Source organism: Carassius auratus, linkage group LG28B (assembly GCF_003368295.1).
Source record: "Carassius auratus strain Wakin linkage group LG28B, ASM336829v1, whole genome shotgun sequence".
Classification (NCBI taxonomy): Eukaryota; Metazoa; Chordata; class Actinopteri; order Cypriniformes; family Cyprinidae; genus Carassius; species Carassius auratus.
Window position 1 is genome coordinate 1155466 of NC_039293.1, and position 25311 is coordinate 1180776.

At 35.5% G+C, this 25311-nt stretch overlaps 1 protein-coding gene across 4 annotated transcripts in view; it reads left to right on the forward strand.

Moving 5' to 3' along the window:
• The first annotated feature begins 21022 nt into the window (after positions 1–21022).
• Positions 21023–25311, forward strand: part of LOC113067670 (glucagon receptor) — a 48766-nt gene continuing 44477 nt past the window's right edge. For all 4 annotated transcript variants that reach the window (XM_026240059.1, XM_026240062.1, XM_026240060.1 and 1 more), the window contains exon 1: positions 21023–21298. The gene's annotated coding sequence lies outside the window, so the exon portion shown is untranslated. The remainder of the gene's footprint in view (positions 21299–25311) is intronic.

Sequence of the window (25311 nt, forward strand, 5' to 3'; positions counted from 1 at the left end):
TATATATATCTGGATCACATACATAGAATAGCTAAATTCTTTGCACAGACCGCTTTTAAAGACAGACAATGTTTGCAAGACTGCATTTGATCAAAAATATATATATATAATAATCTATATTTTGAAATATTACCATTTTAAAATAATGGAAAATGTAAATATTTCTGCAATGCAAAGCTACATTTTCTGGTGTTTTTGCTCAAATGTCTTTTCTCTCATTCCTTTTAAAATATATACATATTTCTCACTGAATTATATACTCCTTCGACTTTATAAATTCATAGTGCTCCACTCTCACAGCACTCCACTGTCTTTTGTAACTTGTCCAGACCCTTTAATATGATCTGTTGTACAATTTTAGGTTATGCCTAATTTGGTAAATTCATGTTGTTATTAATGTATTTTCTTTTTTCTTATTTTGCTGTCCATCCATTTCTTATCTCCCTAAAGATTAACTCTGATGCACTTCCAGATTTAGAGTCAATGCTTTCATTTTTCTGCCTCTACAGTTTTAGAGCTAAAGCAATGTAGGTTTTTTACACACACCTTCAATGCTGATTTTAAAAGTAAATTGTTTTCACTTTTTTTTTTTTTTTGCTTATACTGTTGCATGTATACTTAATGTTAGACCGGGTAAGGTTTAATTTGTATTTAAGTATCCTCTCAAGGCAGGGTCATTTTCATCAAGTCATTTTTAACCGGTGTCATTTTTGCAGAAAGTACTTCAGCAGCGATTAATGTGTGTTTATATTTACAGGGTTTTATTTTAATTGAAAATAAATGGGCAACCCATGCAGGGAAGTTGCATTTCTTACTGATCTTTGCATCCAATGCCACTCTCTAGAAATGCTCTCACGGAGCAGGTGGCCAGTTTTTGCAAATGTGTGTGTGAAAGACAGAGAATGCTGTTTGGAAATGTATTTTCCAGTCTTCTGGCTCATCACCCCGTGGGTCGAGGCAGGACAGTTTTTCTCAAAGCAATGAAAAATATAGTGTGCCTGAGGGAGTATATAGTCTGTCTTGTTACATAATGCTGTAAAAGCCTTTGGGGGAAAACCAGTTGACCCTTTAGCTGGTGGCAACAGGCCTTATTAAACCACACTGTGGTTAGTGAACCTTGACAGAGACTCTTTCCCCACAGGATAAACACAATACACACCAGTCATTTTGGTTAAAGAACACCATTTCCTGCTGAATTAACATGCTAGTCTCTCCCACCACGACAAGACCAGTCTAAACAAAACCTAACAAGCGTCCAGTGATCAAAACGAACCACCCAACACTTGTGAGAAATTAACTTTTTCTTTTTAATACATAAGCAGTATGAATCCCTCTCCCTCTGTATCTCACTCCAAATTTCTTCCAACATGGGATAGTAGAGGTGAATGGTGAATAAATGAGAAATGAGAAAACCAGTACTTCAAAAACTACTTTACTCAAAAGTAATCTGATTACGTAACTTACGTTACCTGTAATGCCTTACCCCCAACACTGGATATGTTTGGTTCATGTATTCGATTGGTATCACACCTTATATCATACAGATACTAAGTTTATTCATAGTTTGGTCAGTATTATATGGCATTGGACAGTAAAACAATTTTTGTGTGTCTGTTAGTGTTGGACCATTATGATTATGATAGACACTTAACATTTTGTGAGAAAGTGAAAACAGCTGACACTTTACTTTTGAAGGTTTTAATGTAGTTTGGCCCGCACTTTCATTGCAAATAATAAATGAAAATCAGAATGTTGAACAGATTAATCCAAAATGGTTCCTCTGTAATATTAACTTTTATAACAATATACAATTATATAAAAGTTAAGTATATGAACTTTTATAACTTGATATGTAACTTGCTTTCTGTTCTGCTTTCTTTTTAGTTCAGCTTTTTAATTTTTATTTAAATATATATAAAAACACACTACCATTCAAACGTTTGAAAAAAAAGGTGCAATTAATATTTGTAACATTAGAAATGTCTTTAAACGGTCACTTTGCTTGATAAAAGTATTTTTTTTCTTGAAAGAAAATCTTACTGCTCCTAACTTTTACATACATTTTTTCATTAGAAATAAATTAATCGTATTGCTTTTGTGTGAAAAAATGGTTTTAGTCCCAAGCAAAAGCAATTAAGAACCACCAATATAATGACCACTTAAAGCAGCAAAGCTCATGTCAACTAGTCATCCATTTCTTTTCAAAATCTCATTGCTTTCTTCAACACGATGTCCTTATTGCTGTTACAGCTGTGGCAGAGCCATCTGTCGCTCTGTTGTAGCTCAGAGCTCTGGAGAGACGTGCCTGCAGACTGACCTGTATCTGTTAATACATTCGCTGACTGTGTGATGTTAGTATTCAGGCGCATTAGGGGGTCGTTTCCTTCATATCAGTTGTGTTCAGGGGCCAATTCCTGCTGCCACCTGGGAGGGAGAAATTAATATGTTGTATGGGCAGGAGAACATTGCATTCATATATATGAATGCATAGGTCGGTTGCTTGTAATAGCTGTGGAGACCGAACCATCCCCAATAAAGTCTGTTGCGCCAAAACGGCCCTACTGGTTGCATTTGATTAGATGGGGACAGAACAGCTCTGACGTCTGAAACCCTGCCATTATTTTCACAATATGTTCTCCCGCGTTAGATGGCGGAAGGCGGTTGTTATGCCGAAATTGTTTTCCACGTACTCTGGCCTTCACAAATATGGGCAATCATGGCTGCAGTTAGCATTAGTCATTGCCCGAATAGCAGCATGGGGACGGCTTGCCTCCTCATTACTATAAGAACAGGTCAGGAGGTCACTTCCCTCTCCCACTGAAACAGAGATGCACACATAATCACTTCCAATTTCAATTACGCTATTAATTCATCCGCGCCACTTGGGAAAAGCGTCAAGAAGTCAATTAGCAATATCTAGCATGATTAGAGGCCTGTGTAATGGTTAGGTTTTAAATGTTTTTTTCTCAAAACAACTGAAGAGAATGACACTATGCTAATCAGGGTAGTAAGCGGCATTGCTTCAAATTACGTTTTTTAACTACCTGACTTTAAAAAAAAGTCTGCGTCTGGATTTAAATAAGCAAATAGGATTTAATCAGTGTAGTGATTGATATAGTTATTTTAACCCTAACTGATGCAGTGCACACAGCGAGTGAAATAAGTATTGAACACGTCACCATTTTTGTCAGTAAATATATTTCTAAAGGTGCTGTTGACATGAAATTTTCACCAGATGTCGTTAATAAACCAAGTAATCCATACATATGAAGAAAGCAAAACACAAAAATTCAGAAATGGAGTCATGTGTAACAAAATGGAATGACTCTGGGGAAAAGTATTGAACACATGAACAAAGTGAAGCGCGCCAAAAGCCATGGGAAGCCAAGACACCAGCTGAAATCTATCAGTAATTAAAATCAATCCTGCCACTTTTCAGCTGAAATTAATATTAGCTGCTTCAGTCATAACAGCTACAGTACCAGGATGATGAAGATAAAACCAGGGTGGATATAACCTTCAAGATTTGAAGACTCTGTGGAAGAATGGGCCAAAATCACACCTGAGCAACGCATGTGACATTGTTTCTCCATACAGGAGTTGTCTTGAAGCTGTCATCACCAACAAAGGCTTTTGTTTAAGCTTAATTTCTGAACTTATTTGTCTTGTTTTCTTTATATGTATGGATTACTTGGGCTGTTAATGTCATCTGGTGAAAAGCTCATGTCAACAGCACCTTTAGAAATATATTTACTGGAAAAAATGGTGACGTGTTGAATACTTATTTTACCAGCTGTAACTGTTTAATTTCTCATGATATTTTGGAAGATTTTCCCATGTACATATTCAAGGATGACAATATCAAGATTCATTAGCTGCAAATTGTAAAAGACTGGCCTCCACAAAGTCCTGACTTTAACCCCATTGAATGGCACTGCCTGGCCAAAAAAGCACACTTTAATATTTCTTCACTTTAGCTTTGATTATATTGTGCCATCATTGTGGCATTGTTTCGACAACATTATTCAACATCACAACAATCATTTGTGTGTTGCATCAAGTTTTGGCCAATATTTTGTCAAAGCACTCTGTAAAGTTGACTCCAGCACATCCTCAAGACTTTATATAAGGTTAACCTCAGGACTCTGTGGCAGCCAATTCATACAAGAAAATGATTCCTCATGTTTACTGAACCAATATTTCACAATTTGGGTCCAATAAATCTCAGCATTGTCATCCTGGAATATGTAGAGGGTTCTTTCTGGTGAATCAAACACACAGCCCAACCAGTGTAGACCAATTCATGAACAAATGGATTGTTTTTCTGTTTGTTCGTGAGTTGGAAAATTACTACTTCTCTGAACTCTGAGGCCTTCTGAGAAGTCCAGTTCATCCAGACATTTGGGACTGCTCTATTATTTTCCACAACACTTCTCCTTGTTTATTTTGACTTTTGTTGAGTACAGTAACAATTTCTCTGACTGCCTGCTTCACCATCATCATCAAAATAGACCAAAAACTATATTTAAATTATGCCAATCACAGAAACTAACAAATTCATACAAAATCATCACCTCTTAAAATTATGTTTTACCTTTAGATTTGATGAGTTGGTTCCATAACGTACACATACAGACATTTTAAAATGGTCCTAACAGAGAATAAAACACTTCAGTGCTTTATAACATTTTAACATTTTCTCATTGTGTGTGTGTGTGTATTCACTCATTACAGCAACACCAGAGGTTAAAGTTTCAGTCAAGTGTAGAGTCACTTTTGCATTATTTTATTTCATTGTTTCGTTGAGATCTTGAAGCATGATGTGAATGTGAAGGGAGAAACTATAAAATAGTTCTTAACTTGGAAAGAGTTAAAGGACGTGTGATATTACACTGGATAAAAAGCACAAAGAAAGAGGACACTTGCAAGAGGGGACGGATATATTCCCAAATTACATTTCCAAAGATCATTTTTATTCAACAAATATTTCAATAACATTAATGGCAAAACACTACTTGCATTTCGAAGCATGCACCAGTACTTAGTATACAAAAGCTGTATTTAATACACCCTGAACTTCTATTAGACAGTAATTACTCTAATGGAGAAGGTTTGGGTCAGTGTGTGCTGAAGCACAATGGGAATCCTAATACTTCAGGACTTTTTAAGTTGGATAGAAGATGACATTGCTGAAGTAAATCCATTAGATTACTTTTCCTGTCACATGGCAATGCGGATCATCCAGTTCACCAATTCCAAATTTTGTGAAAAGCGTATTTTCCCCTTCGCTGTGGGTTTCCACTCAGCTGAACTTCATCATTCACTTTATCCTGGACGGGCTGAGAGCTCACCCACATACATACCAAACCCACATATCACCACTGATATTCAGACACTGGAGTCAAAGGCTTTTATCCAGCGATGGGAATCTACTTGTACCATGTTGCTATGGATATGTTGTCAATATGCATAGATTTTTCAACATACAGTATTTTGACAGATAACTTGAGTGATGCTGCCAGTACACTCTTAAAAATAAAGGTTCTTTATTGGAATTATCTATGGTTCCATGGAAAACCTTTAACATCCATGGATTAGACAAAAATATTAATTTTACTGGAAAAAAAGGTTCTTTAGATTATTAAAATGCTCTTTTATGAACCAAATGTGGTTATTATGTTGCTTTGCTGTGAAATCCCCTTTTTAAATCGTAAAAAATATCACAAAAAGTTTAATGTGTGAATAGTTTAAATGTATGTTGTGTACTATTGATGAAAAAAGCTGGCTACAACAAGAATGGGCGATTGCACTATATTTATATATATATATATATATATATATATATATATATATATATATATATATATATATATATATATATATATATATATATATATATATATATATATATATATACTTGCGTCTGTCATATTAGTAGCTTTCCAGGAATCAGAAAAATCTAAATCCAGTGGTTTGTCTTCACATTTTGTGTATCCTCAAACATCTCATTTATGCTACATAACATTGCTCAACAGACATTAACATATGAATACAAATAAGCTTGGTGGTGAAACATTTTCTGATATAATGTTCTGAATAATATCTCAAATTAATCATCCCTATATAGTTCCATTTCACCTTTCTCTGGTGCTTGGTAATTGCTTTCTCTGCAGTCCTGTATCTCATGGGCTGCAGGTTACATCTGATGCAGGGTGAATATGTGCATTATTCACATCATGCTAATATGACCTATATAGTGTAATTAAATTTAACAAGTCAAAGGTCTGAGAGAGAGGTAAAACCTCAGAGAACAAGTACTCTGAAAACAGGCCACATAAGAGACACGGGAGATGCTTTACTGTGATATTACCATGGTAAAATTAGTAAAATAGCTAGTGTTTTTCAGACGAGTCTGGAAGGCAATTGTTATTCAAACATTCAGAGTTCATGATATAGTGCTAAAAGTATAACGTTTTGTTTTTGTTTAGTTTTTTTTTCCCCACAATGTCCTTAAGCTACCTTTTAGCTAAATGTATAACACTAGGCAAAATGGACGAGAGCAGACAATGTCCTTTTGCTTCTGGCTATACTGACTTCTGAGAAAGCAACATTTCTTTATTTGTATATGGTGAAGCAGTTCAGTCAGCAAGAGAAGAAAAAAATGAATTCAGCTTACAAAGTTTCATAATATTGAATATGTATTGCAATTATGAATGGAGCAGTTAATCCTGGAATGCATTGCCTGGTTTAATAATTACTTTTGAATAATGACAAAGTTAATTTGTGTTCTTCTGAATATTAGAGTTATGGAATAGATTGTAGAACCCCTGCCTCGCTTTGCTACATGTTTGCAATATTGATCGTGTTCATTGTTTTTATTGTTTGGCATTCATACTGTATGTGTTGGTTTCATCAAGATCCTGTAACTGGAGGAAATTTAGTTGAATTAATTAAGTCTCCCTCAGTCTTTCTGGTGGAGTGGAAGGGGTGTAGTGAATTAAATCGATTTATTTATTTATTTGCTGTTTAAAGTGATTTTTCTTTGGTTGTCTGTAAGTGTGTGTTGCTTAGTTTTTTTGTTTGTTGCACATCTTGTGTTTTATCAAAATCACCATTTATTACAATAAGCCAGAAATAATATCAAATAATATATATATATATATATATATATAATTATTTTTAATATTGATAATATACAATAATAAATAATATATAATTTCTACACATGCATAATGGTTTTATTTTGCCAATGAAAATACATTACACACCCACATACCAATCTAAATTATCATTAAATGTATTTTTACATTAATGGTGTGAGTGCCATAACTTTGGCTTGCTATTTACATTTACTAAACATAAATCTGAACCCAAAGGTGATATTTATCTGTGAGTACAGTATATCTGCCTATATGTAAATAAATATTTAGATGACAGTTGTAAAATATATATATATATATATATATATATATATATATATATATATATATTAAAGTTAAACAACTTAATTAAACAACTCCTGAAATGTCAGATGGAAACATTGCACCATGTGAAAAAATAAGTAAGACTTGCACATTGATAAATTTAAATGCATTCTATAACTTTTAAATCTAAACATAAGAATATATAGAAATTCATATTAGAAGATGTTATTTAAATAAAAGAGATTGTAATCAAAGTAAACCATGGCATGCTTATTAATCAGCATTTACACTGAATTGCTTTTTGTGAGAAAAGCTTTCAAATGAAGATCTTGTAGTTTAAGATTACATTATTGTGGCAGAATAGTACTGAATCGATGAAAAATACCTTCAAATCAGTATAGTGTTTGTTGTATATCATCCTACAGTCTACAGTGATTTATTTGAGTAATCTTTTTAAGTTTTTAGTTGGTCAGAGGCAACACTACAATTCTTTTCCAGCACAGTCGTGAGTGCTGTTTTTTATACTCTGTTTCTAAATGAAAGTGTTGGGACGCTTGCACCATCTCTCATTGAGCTGCACTCCATGTAACTGTTTTTGCATGCAAGACCGTGTCCAGTGTGAATGACTCACTCAGTCAGTGCGGACTGCTCTTGATGCATGCGGTTTGGTGAGGCATGATGCCTGCACAACTCTGCTGATTGTGCACTTGAAGAAACATGAAGGTGCACCATGCTACTTCAAGCTTGAATTACTCAGGAAAATCTCTCATTGGGTATGAAGTTATTTTAGTAATAGTATTGTGTTGTGTCATTTTTATTAGTTTTAAAATATCTATAGTATTCATTGCATTTTATTAAATATATATATATATATATATATATATATATATATATATATATATATATATATATTTGTTTTCAAAATACATAGGCGAGAGGCTTACAGAACATGCATTTATTTTTTACAGGGATGAAGTGCATTACCGTAGAGCTGTAAAAACAAGTGAAGTATGGCGGCTGGGAATAAGTTGTTTCATAATGGAAAAGGCAGAGAATGTGGGCATACGAGTATGTGCGAGAGAGGGCTCTTGTCAGTCTAGTGTGTTGTGACAGATGACAGGAGACGTGCACTGGGTTATTTTTACTTCCAGGCATGTGGACCGGGGCCAAGACCGCAACCACTGGCCAAGATGGGATAGCATTGTCTCTCAGCTGTCTCTTAACATAAACACCTGCCCAGGATCTCAAAATGATTATACACTACACTTTTTGAGAACTTCCTGTCAGAGAGAACACAAGTTCTTTTCCTCTGTCACCACTGCAGGTTTCAAATGAAACTGGCCCTTTATCTGTCCTGTAATCTTAAATATTAATAATGCTGTGTTGTTGGACAAACACTTCAACACGCCTGTGACCTTCGGCTCATGGAGGGCTTTGTTTGTGCACGTTTATTTTAACTCCACCGTCACCACTAACAACATTCAGTTGGATAAGAATTGGGAAATTTTAGCCTTCTCTCACCTGAATGCATTTGTTGGACTTTAGAATTGTTGTTTTCATGTTTGTGAGAATCACTGGATCTCATTCAGTAATAATGGAGTGAAAGATTTATACACGCATGTGAACTACTTTTGAAAGATGTACGTCTCATTTAGAAACGCATACACGTTTGAATTTCTAATGTTAATGAATTTGGATTTTTTTTTTAAATAAGCACTTGCATTAACAAGCCCAAGCCATATTATTATTTTTTTTTTTTCTTCAGGAAAACTCACAATTTCAGAAAACATACGATGCATAAAAGGCAAATCACAGAAGTCACAGTTCGGTATGTACCTTGGTTTTGGGGTCATGGTTCGATACAAGTTCTGTACAGTTATTTATTTTGAAGCTGTCAAGTATCTGAAGATTGTTGTGGACCAAATGCACCCATTCAATGCAACTGTGTTCCCCGACGTTGATGGCCTTTACCAACAGGATAATGTGCCATGCTGCACTGCCAGAATCGTAAAGGATTGGTTTGAGGAACATGATGATTCACCCAAATTAACCCCGTCAAACATTTGTGGGTTGAATTGGAAAAACAGGTTTGTGCTACATCATGTACAGGAACCGGAGGACCTGCAGTTGACATTATGCTACCAGACACCACAGAAGATCTGTCGCCACCTCGTCAAATCAATGCTGTGCTGTGGTTTTCAATTTTTGGTTGAGTGGGTCTTGACCAGAATGAGTATGTATTGATATTTATTTAATTTTAAAGTTATAATGACGAGGGAGAAGAAAGCATGAAGAAACAGAAGAAGATAAAATGGGTCAGAAGACACATTTCCTCATTTCTAAGTGTCTTGCTAAGCGTGATAAAAGACTGAAATAAATGGGAGTGTGAGTGACACACTGCAGTGATTGTACCCTATTGCTTTTTGATGCCATGGTGCATGTGATGGATTTGTCTAGTTTGGTAAAACAATGGTAGCTGTCTAGACTGAGTTCAGGAGCACACAAGTGTGAATAACATAAGCGTTGAATCATTCATAGCCTTCTGATGCCTTTACACAGGCTCGGATGTGCATGAAATTCATCAGCAGCTCGCCCTTTTTATAAATAGAGTACAGAGTAGGGCCAGAAACTCTTAAAATTAGATTAATGTTTTTAAACAAAGGGTCAGTGCTTTCATATTTCAATGTATTTTTTATGAATTTTGAATGAGATCAAGGGAAAAATATTATGTCAGTATGGGTAAAAAGCTTGCAGTGTTGCGGATTTAGCCTAAATCAAGTTGTCACTCACTCGAACAAATATTGATTAGACTTATAAAAATCGATATTCCTTCTGAATTAGAGAAAGAGATTGGATGATATTTTTCATCTTACAATAACATGGGTGGCATGAGTCAGCTTGATGAATGCACGGCTGAATATAAGTTTCTTTCACTTAAAATGAGTTTTTACTGTAATAAATTAGATAGGAATTTAAAGGTTTTTGTCAAAATTATGATAATCCATGACAAGATAGGCTAAAATCGTGATTTATACTAACTCTTGATGTATTAAACTTTTTTTAATCTAATATATTTATTAACAAATGATTTTTAATCACTAAGTAAATCAAGCAGTAAGCTTAAAAAAATACACACAAACTCTGTGTGTGTGTGTGTGTGCTTGTTCTCAAATCTCACAGATGGAAACAAATGGAAATTTTCTCTGTCTCCATAAAAAACTAGCTATTTTGGTTATGATTTTCTTCCCCATCCTCCTCCCAAAAGATATATGCCAAAACCCCCCTGATCTATGAAAGCATCCATCTAAAAACAGCTCTTTATGCTTCCTTGTACTGACTAATGTTACAGACCGCAAGGGGGTCTGAATTATGAATATTAACACAATGAAACTCTTTAGATGAACTAATTGTTCCCTTCAGATTGTGTGACAGGTTGCGTTGAGGCTCGCAGAGTACACTGAAACTAAGAGGCAGAGAAATCACTTCGATGCAGTGCTGTGAAAACATAATAATTAGAGCAAAAAGCCCTGATGGCCCTCTACTAACCAAGCCATCCAGAATACTCAGTGTTTATCCCTCATATTTAGAAATCATGTGGATACACGCTCGTTCGCACCAGCCGAGCCCATTTATGAATGCACATTATTCTGACATGACCTTAGTTCAGGATTCATTTGGCCTGAAAAAAAAAAAAACTTGCATTGGTGTGTTTAAATTAGTTAATTTAATAGCTGTGATTAGAGTTTTTAATGTAATTATGTAATTAATTACAGCAGTATAGGTAAATTAGAAAACAAAAACATTTGACGTGCATTTGGAAAAATAAATTAATATATAAATGGCAACAAAAACATTATTTCATTGCATGTTTGGCTCCATTAAAAACCATCATATATTCATAGATGTGCTCACTGAGCAAGTCTTTGGATTATTTTTTTATTGATAATTCTGTAAACAAAATAATTTAGTTTTCATGGTGACTCTGCACTTTAAAGAGTTGCATCCGTAATATTACTGCTTTTATTAATAACATGTCTGGAATGAAGTCCTAAAGCTTTGTGTGTGTGTGTGTGTGTGTGTGTGTGTGTGTGTGTGTTTGTGTGTGTGTATATATATATATATATATGCTGTATATATATATGGAGAGAGAGAGAGGGAGAGAGAGAGAGAGAAGACTCCTCTTTCTTTTAAGTGTGTAAGTCAAGCTCTGTTGTTGGGCTGCTCATCTGCCAGTGTTTTAAGTAAAAGGCACATTCTTTCGGCCAGGCTACAGTGTGGATGATAATTATTTCCAGAGAACATGCTGTGAGACTAATATATTACTAAATGATGTGTTACAATCTGGTAAAGTTTGTTTAGTAAATGCATTATTTGGCCTTTGATGATTCATCTTAATAGCTATCCTTTCTGCCAGGGCTCCTTTTTTTATTAACTTTCAGTTGGCATTGATAAAACTATTCAGGCTTCCTTGAGGTATTAAAAACTGATGTCTGGCCAACACTTGGCTTTTGTGCTTTTCTCTTTATTGGCATTCTCAAGGCAACAAGACAAGATAATGAATGCCTTTAGAGGCATATTTTTACCGTTTCCAAGGTGCTTTAAATTATTATTATTATTCCTTATCTAATCCCCACTTCCAGATAGATATCACTGAAATGCGTGTCCCAAGAACTCAAGCCTGTTCAGAGACGGACAGTTTTCTGCCTGTCAGGCTGGTTGACGTCACTGCAGTGAAGAGGGCGCGTGTTAAGAAAAAGTCTGAAATCACTTACAGCTTGACTTCATTTTCTAACTCTTTGGCCCAATGCACAAAAAATGATGTCGTTTCCAAACAAAGAATAAATCTATAGTGTTTTTAGTGATTGTTGGAGACCTGCTTGGATGGCATTTGCATTGGCTCTGTAGAGTAGCGCCCCCTCTCAGCACCTTTCAGAATTGCAGGTATAATGAAGACCATTATATACTGTATCTTTCTCACCACAGGTGAGGTGAATTTCTCAGGGGAACTTGGTATATGCTTTATAAATACAACTCTAGAGTCACTGAGTTTCAGCACTTAGTCACTTAACAGAATTCACTTATTTTTCATTCCCCCAGCGATCTCTTCTCTGTGTATTTTACTATCTGTATGGAATATCTGAATTGCTTACATTTCCTATACAGTAGCAGAACTAAAAACATCATTGTGACCATGCATCTTTCCAATTTAAAACTCCACATGACACGATGTGGTGTAACTTGGGAATAATGGGATGTGCTTGACGGTCACAGGTAGGTTTTGATTTCTTTGCAGTGGAGGACAATGTCCTGTGGAGTTTAAAACTACATCAAAAAAAATAAAAATAAAATCTGCCTATGGATAAGCCTGGAGAATGTCAGAAAGACTGCAGATGACAGGAATCAAAGAGTAAATGTATGTCCGACAAATTCAATTTACTTCATGCTGTGCTGATATGAACCTGCCTTTAAACAGATTCAGATGAGCTTATCTCACACACCTCGGTACTCGAATGCATTTTACAGATGCTATTCATGCATTCGACACGATAACACTTTGTTTTTGAAATGCAGACATTTTGGTATATGAAAGCAAAATGGAACAGTTTACATCCACCCCACAACATTTGAAAAATAAAAGTTCCTTATTTGGCATTATCAGATCCATGAAGAACTTTTATCTTCCATGGAATCTTTCCATTCCACAGAAGGTTCTTTACAGTGAAAAGGTTCTTTAAAATGTTCTGAAAGAATGTTTTTTTTTTTTAAGATCTGTTCACTGAAAGGTTCTTCGGGGAACCCAAAATGGTTCTTCTAAAGCATCATTGTGAAAACCCCGCTTTGTTTTTAATAGTGCAGCTTGGTTTTTCAAGGGGCACTTGAGCTTTGTACAACAAAGTTAGACACGAGCAATGATAATGTCTTCATATAATTTACCTGGCTCTACAGAGCCTTTTTCAAAGAAAATTGTAGATGAATCTGCCTTTTCTATGGAATGACTGAAAAGCCCTGAGCAATTTGATACATCTCTGGAAGAAGCGTTTATCCATTTCAAAAAGCTTTTCTTTCAGAACAGAGCATAATATCCTTAATGGCTCAGACCTGATGATGGATTTTCAGAGAAAACAGACGCAGATCTGGCCCTTTAGCTCAGACTCTGGAACTACTCGGCTCCATTTATGAGGAATCTCATATTTTAACACCAGCTGTCAGTTAATCCTTTAAACAAATACAAAAATAAACAGACAACATTCATCTACTGACACCTCGTTCTTGAGAATGGCTTGCCAGTTGTAGTCGGTCAATGTCACGTTTATTTTTATGGCTCCAGTAGCTTTTTATCAGGCCTGAGAGTATTTTTTCACAGTTCACTGCTGGCTTTGGTGTGCATGGGAGTCTGGACAGCTGGACCTGCCAGAAAATAGACCTCAGGGAATAGCCAGTTCCCACTCACCTACTGTTCACGCTGGCTGAAGATCAGAGTTTATCCAAAATATTGGACGAGAGAGAAATATCATTGACTTTTCGTAATGACTAATAGGTTCGTTTGCCAGCAATAGCTTGCCTGCTTGATTAGCACAAGTGCCTTGTTAAAAATATCCTGTTCAATTTATAGTAAAAAAAAAATTAGTAGCTGTGATTGCCAGAAATTCAGGAGGGCACATTGATGCCTGTATATATTACAACTTCTAACCATATATTTAAGTATTTTATTATTCTAATCGACTTAAACTACCAAAATCTTGTTTAACCTTGAATTATAATAATAGCCACCATAATATATGTGTTTAACAACAGAAAGCTATGATGAATGGTTCATACACACACAAAGACAAAACAACACATGACACGGTATCTTTCACATCAATACTTTCAGAAAATAAGGTACAAAGACTGCCACTGGGGCGGTATCCCCACAGAAGATATACTAATATGTGCCATAGGTACCTTTGATATACTAATAATCACCCTTTAGGTACAAAGGTGTACCTAAAGAGTGCTTTATGTACATTAAGTAACACTCTAATGTGCATTACTGATAACAGAAATAGGAAACAAAGCTATTTACAGTACATAAAATATAATCATATGTGACCCTGGACCACAAAAACAGTCTTAAGTGTCAATAATAAAATATAAAATAAATAATAAGTAAGTTTTCCATCGGTGTATGGTTCGTTAGGACATTTTTTGGCTGAGATATAACTGTCTCAGCCAGGAGCAAATCTCCTTTGAAGTTGTCCAAATTGTGCATATTACTGCTTCAAAAATTACGTTTTGGTGTATTTATGGTAAAATTTACAAAATATATTAATGGAAAATGATCTTTACTCGATAACCTAATGATTTTTGGCATAAAAGAAAAATGTATGATTTTGACTCATACAAGGATACATTTTTATTTTTGGCTATTGCTACAAATATACCCCAGCGACATAAGACTCATGGGAAAGTACTTTTACTGTTTTTCACTGTAAATTATATGGCAATTCATAGTTTTTACTTGTTTCATTATGTGTAACGTGATGCTGGCAGCATTTTTTACAGTCTTCATGAGCATACTATGTATATACTTTTTATAGCAATTCAGTAACTGTGTAATAAGTACAGTAGCTACTAACCCTGAATCTAACCTTAACCCATAGGTGTCTTATATTACCAAGTACTTTCTTAGAAAAGTACACTGTAAATACACAAAGTGCAGGTACTGTAAAAAACAAAAAAACAAATAAACTTCCAAACACAATGTTAAACCATTTACAGTTTTCATTATATATGGTTACTTTAGTGTTACCCAATTAGCATTCGTATTGCCTAGAGCCAGTGTTATGTTTTTATTAGTGTTTGCATAAATTCAGCAATTTGTAGATTGCATTATACTGGATTCCTTCTTCAATTTGCAATTAAAGTATATTATACAAGGGAGGCTGGCTGTCACTATGTTTCTTGGGGTGCGTATATTTTTGAAAACTTGACCGTATACCTGACTATAAAAAGCTTTTTTGTGTGTGTGTTAATTTCATTAAACACACTTTGACCTTTTGTGACAACATATCCCTACTGGGCATGATCCACTGCTAGGGAAAAACAAACATTTGTCTTATTGAACTTTTGACTAGGAACTTTCCAGCTGCCGAAATGTTGACAGCTTCTTAATATATATAATTTTAGGGGAAAATAAATTATATATTAACAATAGACATTTTTGGGTGGTCTAGCCATTCTTGCCCTTTAAAGTTTGATCAAAACTGCCTTCATATTTTTTTATACTGTGAAACACTGGATGAATAAACAGTGACCTGTGTTGTTCAGAAAGAGAAGTTTGCCTCACTTATGCTTATCATCAAAGTGGGGCAATGAACTTTGTATTAGGACAGAGTTCGCAGTGGACATGAGCGTGTAGTCATCCTGGGGAAGAAAAACTATGCCTTTTAAAGTTTTGCCGATCTTGTTTTTTATCCTTCAGTGCATTTGAGTCACTGTGCCTTCAGAAGTGTAGCCAACCAATGTCACAGCAATGCAAAAGCATCGGCTCATGAATATTAATTAGGTTAAGTTGCATGGTAACTTTCCATTGTGAAGCAATATCAGAAACTTCATGCTCAAATATGACATGATTGAACGAGTTTGGATAAGCTGTCATGTGATGTTTTTGTTTTTTGTTATTGGTCTGAAGGTCAAGCTTTAGCAGAACATGAATGTCAACGAACATAACTGTAGTGCTAATTTCATTTAATGTGCATAAAATATGCTTAAACAGTGAGTTTTGTGGGCCATAATTCAATTTGTTCAATTCAAGAGCTCAAACATGTGTTTTATTTAATAACACCATACTTACATCTGTCTCTTTGTGGGTCAGTGAATAAATGCATGGATCAAATGAGCGAAAGAAAAATGTATGTGTGTGTCTGCGAGAGAGAACACTGCTGCTTTTTAAAATCCACCGCTGATGACTACAACAGAAAACACTCAGGAAAACTATGAAAATAAAGTGAAAATTTACAGTAGTACAAAAAATCAGAAGACTTTATTATCTACTGCGTTTTCCCCCTTTTATAAACAGGAAAAAGATTTCACCATATGCTTCAAGTGGCACCATATGCTTCAACATAATCTCTGAACATATTAAAAAATATGAGTATTTCAGCCTCTAAAGCTGCAATCTTCCCCAAAACCAAGACCTTTAATCATGCTGAACCCAAGTGTAAATCCATTGTTTGAATTTAATCACTTGAACTGAGACACAGCCTCTCCTCTCAAATTAACATGCTTGCTTTGCTAATTATTAATACTTCCCTAGTAGGCTAGTCACTCATCATGGGGTCAATAACCCATGACAGCGGTATTTATTTATGCTTGGCATTTCAGTGGCACTCACTAACAGATGCATCCGTGGGCCTGATGACTCCCACACAGAGACCATTACCACGGTGTCAGTGTAAGCAGGGGATCATGATTCTACACGTGAGTGGATTGAAGCTGAAGGATGGCGTTAAGGTTGAGTGGAGTCTGGGGAGTGTTATTAAAAGGCTGTTAGTCAGGCCAGTCGGTGGGGTTAAAGGAAGAACTGTTGGAGGGAAGTGTCCACTCGAGTAATTCCTTCTATAACACATACTTTAAAGGGATACTCCACTCAGAAATAAGACTTATGTCCTTATTTACTGATCCTTCTGTCTTTGCAGACCTTTGTGCTGTTAGTTATCCATGGAAAGCAAAAGGAGAACAGTTGAAGAATCATAAAGGGACAGCTCACCCAGAAATGGAAATTCTAATATAAAATACTTACCCTCATGTCATTCCAAATCCATAAGACCTCCGTTCATTTTCGGAACACAAACTAAGATATTTTGATGAAAGGGTTTGGACATAAGAACACCATTATTTAAAAAATTTTCTCCTCCGTGTCAGCCTAAGAAACCATTTTGGAGAATACCACAACGCATGCAGCACATGCATGTTCTATGTCAGCAGCATCACATGCATGAGTTGTTTACGTGCAGGAAAAGTACTCGCATATGTCCTGATGCTCTCCAAAATGGTGCTCTAGGGCAGGGGTTCCCAAACTTTTTAGCCCGCGACCCCATGATAAATGCGCTGCTGCCCCGCGACCCCCCCCCCCCAAAAAAAACCACCTCTCGTCGCGTGAAATGTACAGCAAATCGATTTTATGCCCAGTCTCAAAGCACACGAAGTTATATTTTATTGTTCTGCGTGCAAAATCAGTGTTACAATTCTGCATGAGCTGCTCGATATCCACCTGTTCTCTCTCGGAAAGTAACTGTGCAGCTATGTTGGGTTGAACTCGTTCATTATTCTGCCATCAGGAACCAGTCGAGTAAGTCTGACCTGCTCACACCCACGCGCACACACACACACAGACTCATGCTAAACCGTTAGATGTGTCACTTTATGCTTTCCATGGTGACGCGTCATTGCTTGTCACGTGACATACCGCAGCAACAACAGAGCTGAATGAATGATCTGCTTTTGTCATTTTTCCCATTTATTCAAAATATTAACAAATTTGTTAGATATGGCATGAAATAGCTGATATTCCGATTGTCAAATATATGCAAGTGGAAGTGTTTTGTTGTTTAAACACCTTTATAACTATCGCGACCCCTACTTTGGGAACAACTGCTCTAGGGTGAGCTGGAGGAGAAGAGCCGATGAATAAAGTTATTTTTTTAGTTTTCTTCGCACATAAAAAAGTAGTCTCGTAGTTTTATAAAATTACAGATAAACCACTGATGTTACATGGACCATTTTAACAATTTTCTTACTACCGTTCTGGACCTTGACCATGACAGTACCCTTGCTGTCTGAGGGTCAGAGAGCTCTCAGATTTCATCAAAAATATCTTAAGGTTTTACGGATTTAGAACAACATGAGGGTGAGTATAATTAATGACAGAATTTCTATTTTTTTGGGTGAACTATCCCTTTTACGAAGCTCTTTTTCCATGTTGTATAGTTTCTATGTGCCCATAGAAGCTGCCAATATCTTTTTTATATGATTCTCATGCTAAACATGGCCAAAGTAAAAAAAAAATATTTGGACGAATGACAGAGAATTTCTCTGCTGAAAATCTGACTTCCGGGTTGATACAAAAAGTTTCGGCTGTTTTTTTTTTTTCGATCGTGGATTTAATGACATAGGTGATGGTGGAACCCCTTATATGAGCATTTCTCTCGGAAAAGCACGCCCGCGCAAATGTCGACCAGAGGAGAGCGAGACCGTGCACATCAACACGCTTCCTCGAGAATGTCTCCAAATAACTGCATTTTTAGATGTGAGGGAAAGTTTTCCATGTTCAGCTTCCCCAAGAACCCATCTTTACATGAACAGTGGATGCAGTTTGTTTTTCCAGGGCAGCAACGGAGTGTATCAAGTGTCTTTGTGTGTTCTCATCATTTTAGTGACGGCACACCTCCAGGAGCTCAACTTTTTCCAGAGAGAATCGGAAAGCTGTATTTTTATATTATAACTAAAGACTTTTTGGAGATCTGAAGGATGCAGTACTACTCTATAGGTACTCAAGATTAACAGGAGAGGTGAAACTGTGTATGTTATCTAGCCTTTAAGCTTTTTTCCATCTGCCATTGGACAAACAAACAGATAGCTCCGCCCCTAATGAGTGTCATTGGTTAAAATTGAGTATCTAACTCTAAAGATTCATAAAAAATTCTCCTTTTGTGTTTCTAGGGAGGAAAGTGTGAAATATAACTAAAAATAGATAAATATCGTCAACATTTAAAATAAGATTTTATTGCATCATTACTGTCTTTAGTGTCACATGACCCTTCAGAAATCAATCTGATATGTGATTTGCTGCTCAAGAAACATTTCTTATCATTATCAATGTTGAAAACAGTTGTACTACCGTGATACTTTTTTTTTCAAGATGAAAAATATTTTAATATCATTGTTTTTACGATTATTTATTATTATTATTATTATTATTATTATTATTATTATTATTTTCTGTTTTCATTTTGATTTGAGTTAATTTGTGTTTTGTCTTTTTCATATGTCTATTTAGTTATTTTAGTTATAAAAAAAAATTAAAAGCTGAACAGCATTTTGATATAGAAAGCTTTTTATGAATGTCTTTACTGTCGCTTATAATAACAATTTTGTCTTTGCTAAAGAAAGGTATTGATTTCTTACATTATTATTTTTTTTTATATACAAACCCCAAACTAAAGTGTACACACACACACGCACACACATAAACACACACACATTTAAAGGCTCCTGTCATTTATCTTTTGTTTAGAAAAAACACTGTATTTAGCTTCAGTGTCCTGTTGTGCTTCTTGAACAACCTTTGAAGAAACAATATTGCTAATGGTATTTCCACATTTCATTGTGATTAAGCGTTTACATTGCAGTTCCTCTGTGTGAGGCGTTGAGTGTAATGATGGACCTCCCAGCAATCCTTCACACACAAAAATAAATCACACAGCAGAGGGGAGCAGATTTCTACAGACGCAGCACAGCAGTGGATCTCATTCAAGGCGTGCTTGTCGCATGATGACTTTGTGATGGTGTGATGGTGCATTTTCTAATCTTCAGGTTGAAGAACATGATGTTTACATGTAGAAGACATTTTAGGATTATGTATGTGCCGTCACATTGTATAAATGGCGACTGAGTTACAGCACTATCTGCGTTTTCTTTAAGTCCCTAAATGGAGAGTTTCTTTGTATGTATCAGTCGTACACATTTAAAATGGAGACCAATCAGTTTCATTAAAGCTTTAGTTTTACAGAATAAGGATTATATCTCAGTTATATAAAGTTTGAGTGAAAAGTCTAATTACACAAGTGTGTTTTCTCTTCTAAAAAATCTATCTCTAGTATCTTAGTACTGTATGTCTGATAAAGCTGTTGCATAAACCCACATTGATGTTTAAATAAGCTGTATCATTTACAAACATTGAGTTCTTAGTATAAGGGTATTTTCATAAATGTCAGGTGGTTACATACATGTTTGAATTGAATACAGTATCATATTTACAGTAACAGTTATTGTTAACCAAAAAAGGGTTTGTTTTGTTGGCTTTTACATTCATACTCTTTCTTCAACTGTATTGTTTCAGAATTGTTTAATGTTGCTGAAAAAACAAATGCTGTTTAATGGCAGGTCCCACTGTGACTATTTACCCCATTTAATGTGACAACATGCACCGTTGTTATTGGGGCACATTGTCACAAAGGGTTAATGTATGTAGACAAATCATGTGTTCCTTTACATGAATTAACTTTAAAGTATATATTAAGAAATACTGACTGGAGTATTTTTTTTTTTTTTTTTTTTATAAAAGTACCAGCAAGATTTGTGAAGTAAAGAAATCAAATTAAAATAATCAAGTAACAATCTAGCCTATGATTTTTCTCTATGCAGCTTAAAATAAACGGATGTTACAATGGATATAAATAAAAGTAATGTAATTTTCAACTGTAGTTGCAGAGGTTTGGACGTTGCTTTTACATAAAACTTGCATTAGTCTTTCGTTAGTCTCACTCTATCGACTGTAATTAACGCTGTCTTCAGGTAATTGTATAATGCAGTTAGTAGTGGTCACTGAGTGTTGACGTCAGGCTGATGATGCAGACGCGCTCCGCAGCTTCACTTTGAGCACTTCATTGTGTTCGTGCAATGAAACTCATGTATGTGTCCCTCACCACAGACCAGTTCACGCCAAATCTGAAGCGCAGATTGATAGTCGCAGAAGGATTCATCTCGCATTAGTCCATCCTGGATCGGATTACGTGTTAAATCCTCTGCGCTGGGATTCAGTTTTGCTCCTCTGAAGATGCCCGCTTGTGGATCGCAGATTGGGGACTTTCGCGGAATTAAACGAGCTAAAGGTAAAACTATTTGGATTTATTTCTTAAGTGTAATTTTGCGACAAGTTTAAGTTTTTTTTTTTTCTTCTCTTTTTTCATCCCCTTTTAATAGTGGAACTAAACAACTTTGCATCTTTTTTTTCGTGTTTAGATGCAAAAGGGAAGTTAGGCAAAAGCGACATTTATTCTGAGGATCACACTAGGTTATCCATACGGATTTTGACGTACACTAAACACATTTTGGTAGAGAAAATAAGCAACAAAGTAAATATTTTGGTTTATGCAGGTTATTCTTGCGAAAGACAACTCTTAAAAACTAGTTGTCCGATTGCTTAACCTCAATCTTATCAATGCAGGAGTTCGTGAGGACAAAAACAGGACGCTATGTAAACATATGCTAAAGAAAATGCTATAAAATAATAGTTTCCTTTTTTTTTTTTTTTTTTTTTTTTTTTTGGTCATATGCTCACAAATGCAAATAGTAGCAATTCCATTGTGTGTTCTGCGTTTAAATTTACGCTAAATGGAAGTTGTGACATTTTATTTCAGCTATTTGTTTATGGAAAGCGCATAGTTTAAACACTACATTACAAGCACTACATTTAAACATTATCTTGTAGAGATTTCCACAGTTTAAACCGAGTCAATTCTGTTTTCTCTCCCCGCGCGCGTGGCGCGAGAACTGACAGGACTCACTGACATGCCAGTTGTTGACATTTTATGTAGGCTATCCATAAATTGACACGGATGATAACACATTTGCTTATTGTAACATTTATGGAATAGCTTAATTTTTATTTTAACGTTGGGCAGTTTTCACAGTTGTGTTTAAAGTTGGTTATGTTGGTGTAGCCTATGTTGGTATGTTGTTGTTGATTTATCTCCATGCTGACTTCCCACAACTGTTTATATATATATATATATATATATATATATATATATATATATATATATATATATATATATATATATATATATATATATATATATGAACTGTCTAACATAAGAAGCCTATTTATCACATCTTCATAGGCTATGTCTGATTGCAACGAATTGAGTGATCACAGTCAAAGCCAAGCTTTGCGTGCCACCCATCAAAGCCTTCAGATTTTTACCCTTAAATATGAATTAGTACGTCATAAACAGTGTGAAATGGACTGAAGAACAGTTCAAATCTGACAATTCAAAACCTTTTATTCCTGTGTACACACTGCCGTTCAGTGTCTGTTAGCAGTGGACAAATACAGCTTTGGAAGCCTCCTCAAATTTCACCATCCAGTTTGAGTTTTAATTGGGCTGCATGCGCCAACCAAGCAACTGCCTTTGAGATGAATGGGAATGCTAATGGATAACTCTTTCCAGGTATTATAGACTTTTTTTGATCAAAATCAGCTTAATTGAGCGGATAACCAGCCAAGCTGGCAACACTCGTTGCTTCTACGTCACAGATATGTGTGTCTGGACTCAACATCTGCTTTGTCCTGGTACCTAAAAAAACCCTCAAACCTAAAATAACATGTTTATTTTGTTTGCAGTGCAAACATAAACCCAACCAGTTTGTTTTAATGCTTGAGGAGACCTGAAGTGGCTGTCAACCATCTGATGCATTCACACATTTACAAGTTCTTCTGTTCGCATAGAAGCATCATCACATAGAAGCTGTTACAAGACAAGATAGTATTTCATAACAAGCGATTAAGTACTAGAGAAAAGGTCTTCTCTCGGTTCACAGGGTATAAACCTCAAGGCATACTATACTAGAATAAATTACAAGTAATTTACATCTTATTTAGAATCACATGCTGGGATAGTGACAGTATGTGACACAACTATTTCATGTTGTTTCACTTATTTTCCCTTCTCGTTTAAATCCAGACCTCAGCATAGCCCTGAGGCGCACAGGCCTCGTCTGTCGGGGATTTTTCTTATTATAGACCTTCAAGACAAGTTATATCTCGCATATGCATCACTTTTTGTCAGCTGAACATGAAGGCTGAGTCTCCAGTATGGTATAATGATGGTAATGTGTGTAACTGGGGCCTTTCAGTTGTCCTTTATATGGTCATAAACTTGCCACATGCCCTTATGGCATCATCCTTTTTCATGGGCGTAGAAGCCATTTATATGGTCTTGACTTTCATGTTTGGAGAGAACACGCACACAAAAATTAACAAACGTGTTTTATCTTATCATATCCAAACAAGTTCCAAAAGCCAAATGTAAACCAGGGATTACATATGTGAGCGATGGCACTAGTGCGACCAAGACCTACAGACAGTAGCTGGAGACAAAACACAAGTAAACATACCCACCATGCACAGAATTTGGTTTGGAGCTGTGCTGTTAATTTTGGGTTGCAATTGGTGTCCTAAGTGAAATTGCATTTATGCTTATTGCTTAGAATCAGCATTTTCATACAGTTGTTCAAACAATTACATTTATTCAGCTAAAAAGTATGAACATAGTTGAAATATGGCGAGCTGTGTAGCCAGCAATATATAATTTACAATATACAAATGTATGAGACTTACTTATGTAAAGCTGATCATTGTGTATTGAAAATGTATTAATTTTGTTAGTACTCGTTTATGTATGACTGACAAACATGCACCATATTAAGTTTATTAGTTTGATTATGTTCAAAGTGTTTCATTTATTTGGATTGCAATTTTATGCAAATACTTTCAAATGCACAAATCTGAAATTTAGGCCTAAACATATATTCATTATTATTAATAATAACAATAATATTTGAATGAATTAACTTTGTGTAATAGTCGTTTAGTAGCAGTTCAGTGTTATTTTGGTGTGTCAGAAATAAACTTTATACAAAATCTCAGCATTGGTACACCTTTGTACCTTTCTAAAGGTTTTTATTTTTTTTATAAAGGCCTTTATGGTTTCTAGACTTTGCTTTGCTGTATTCTTAAGTAGGGGCTTAATAGTCTGCATGGATGTGAACAAGAATCATTTATTCATAAGATTTGTTCACGGCTAGTCTGAAGGAATGAATGCAAAGTGTGGAAACCACACTGCCTGGGGAACTACTGTATAAAAATAGTTGATGCTTTAATCAATATCCATGCCTCTGTTCTTGGAGTTTAGGTGCCATGGGCCGATATATCACACTTTGAGGTGGGAAGCATCACATTAAGCCTGTAATGTGTGTGTTTTTAGCACAGTGGTGTTTGTTGTTGTTTTTCACCCTTGTGAATGCAGTTTTCTCATTGCTCCCACTCTGTGCCTAATATTAATGATATATTTAACAGTTTACTCAGCTTCATGTGCTACTGTATTAAAAATGGAATAAGTTCTCCCATTTAAGGCTACAAAGAGGATGTTTTAAAAAGATCTTTCCCTGTCTGCTGAATCATAGGACCAAATCAGGTGACAGCAAAGGGTACGTGTAGAGGATAAAATTGTATCCTCTACCATGCTTTCTGTCCAGACTCTGCAAATTTTCTATTACAGTATGTTAAACAGAAAGAGCATTCGAAGCAAAGAAAAATGTCATAGTTGAGAGTGCTTTGTTTCGTGTTGCACCTGCACATCCTGATTTTGCTGAGTTGTTGTCCCAGGAACATGTCTCACTTGGTAAAATCAGGTTCTGCGTTGCACCTAGCTCTGATTTGTTTTTCAAATCTGATCTTTTAGGATGACTGTTCAAAATAAAACCATATCTGTCCAGACAGTGTAGTCAGTATCTGTATTATGCTGACTTGTACATCAGTACAATGCCAAGAGACATGAGAGAGAAGAGCGGAGTCTGTGTGGAAAAAGAACAGAAAAGTCCGTCACTAGATCTTGCTGTGGCACTAAAATACATAAAATCATTAACTTTTCTGATCTGACCTTTAGAATGAAACTCATTCAACACTCCAATTTTAATAAGATTTTAATTCACAATCCACTTTGGATTTGTTTCTAAAAATGTGTGTGCGTGCGTGTGTGTGTGCGTGTGTGCATATATATGAAGAGTTCAGATGCAAAAGCCTCAAAGTGCCATCTGAAATTTTTATCTAAAATTAGGATTT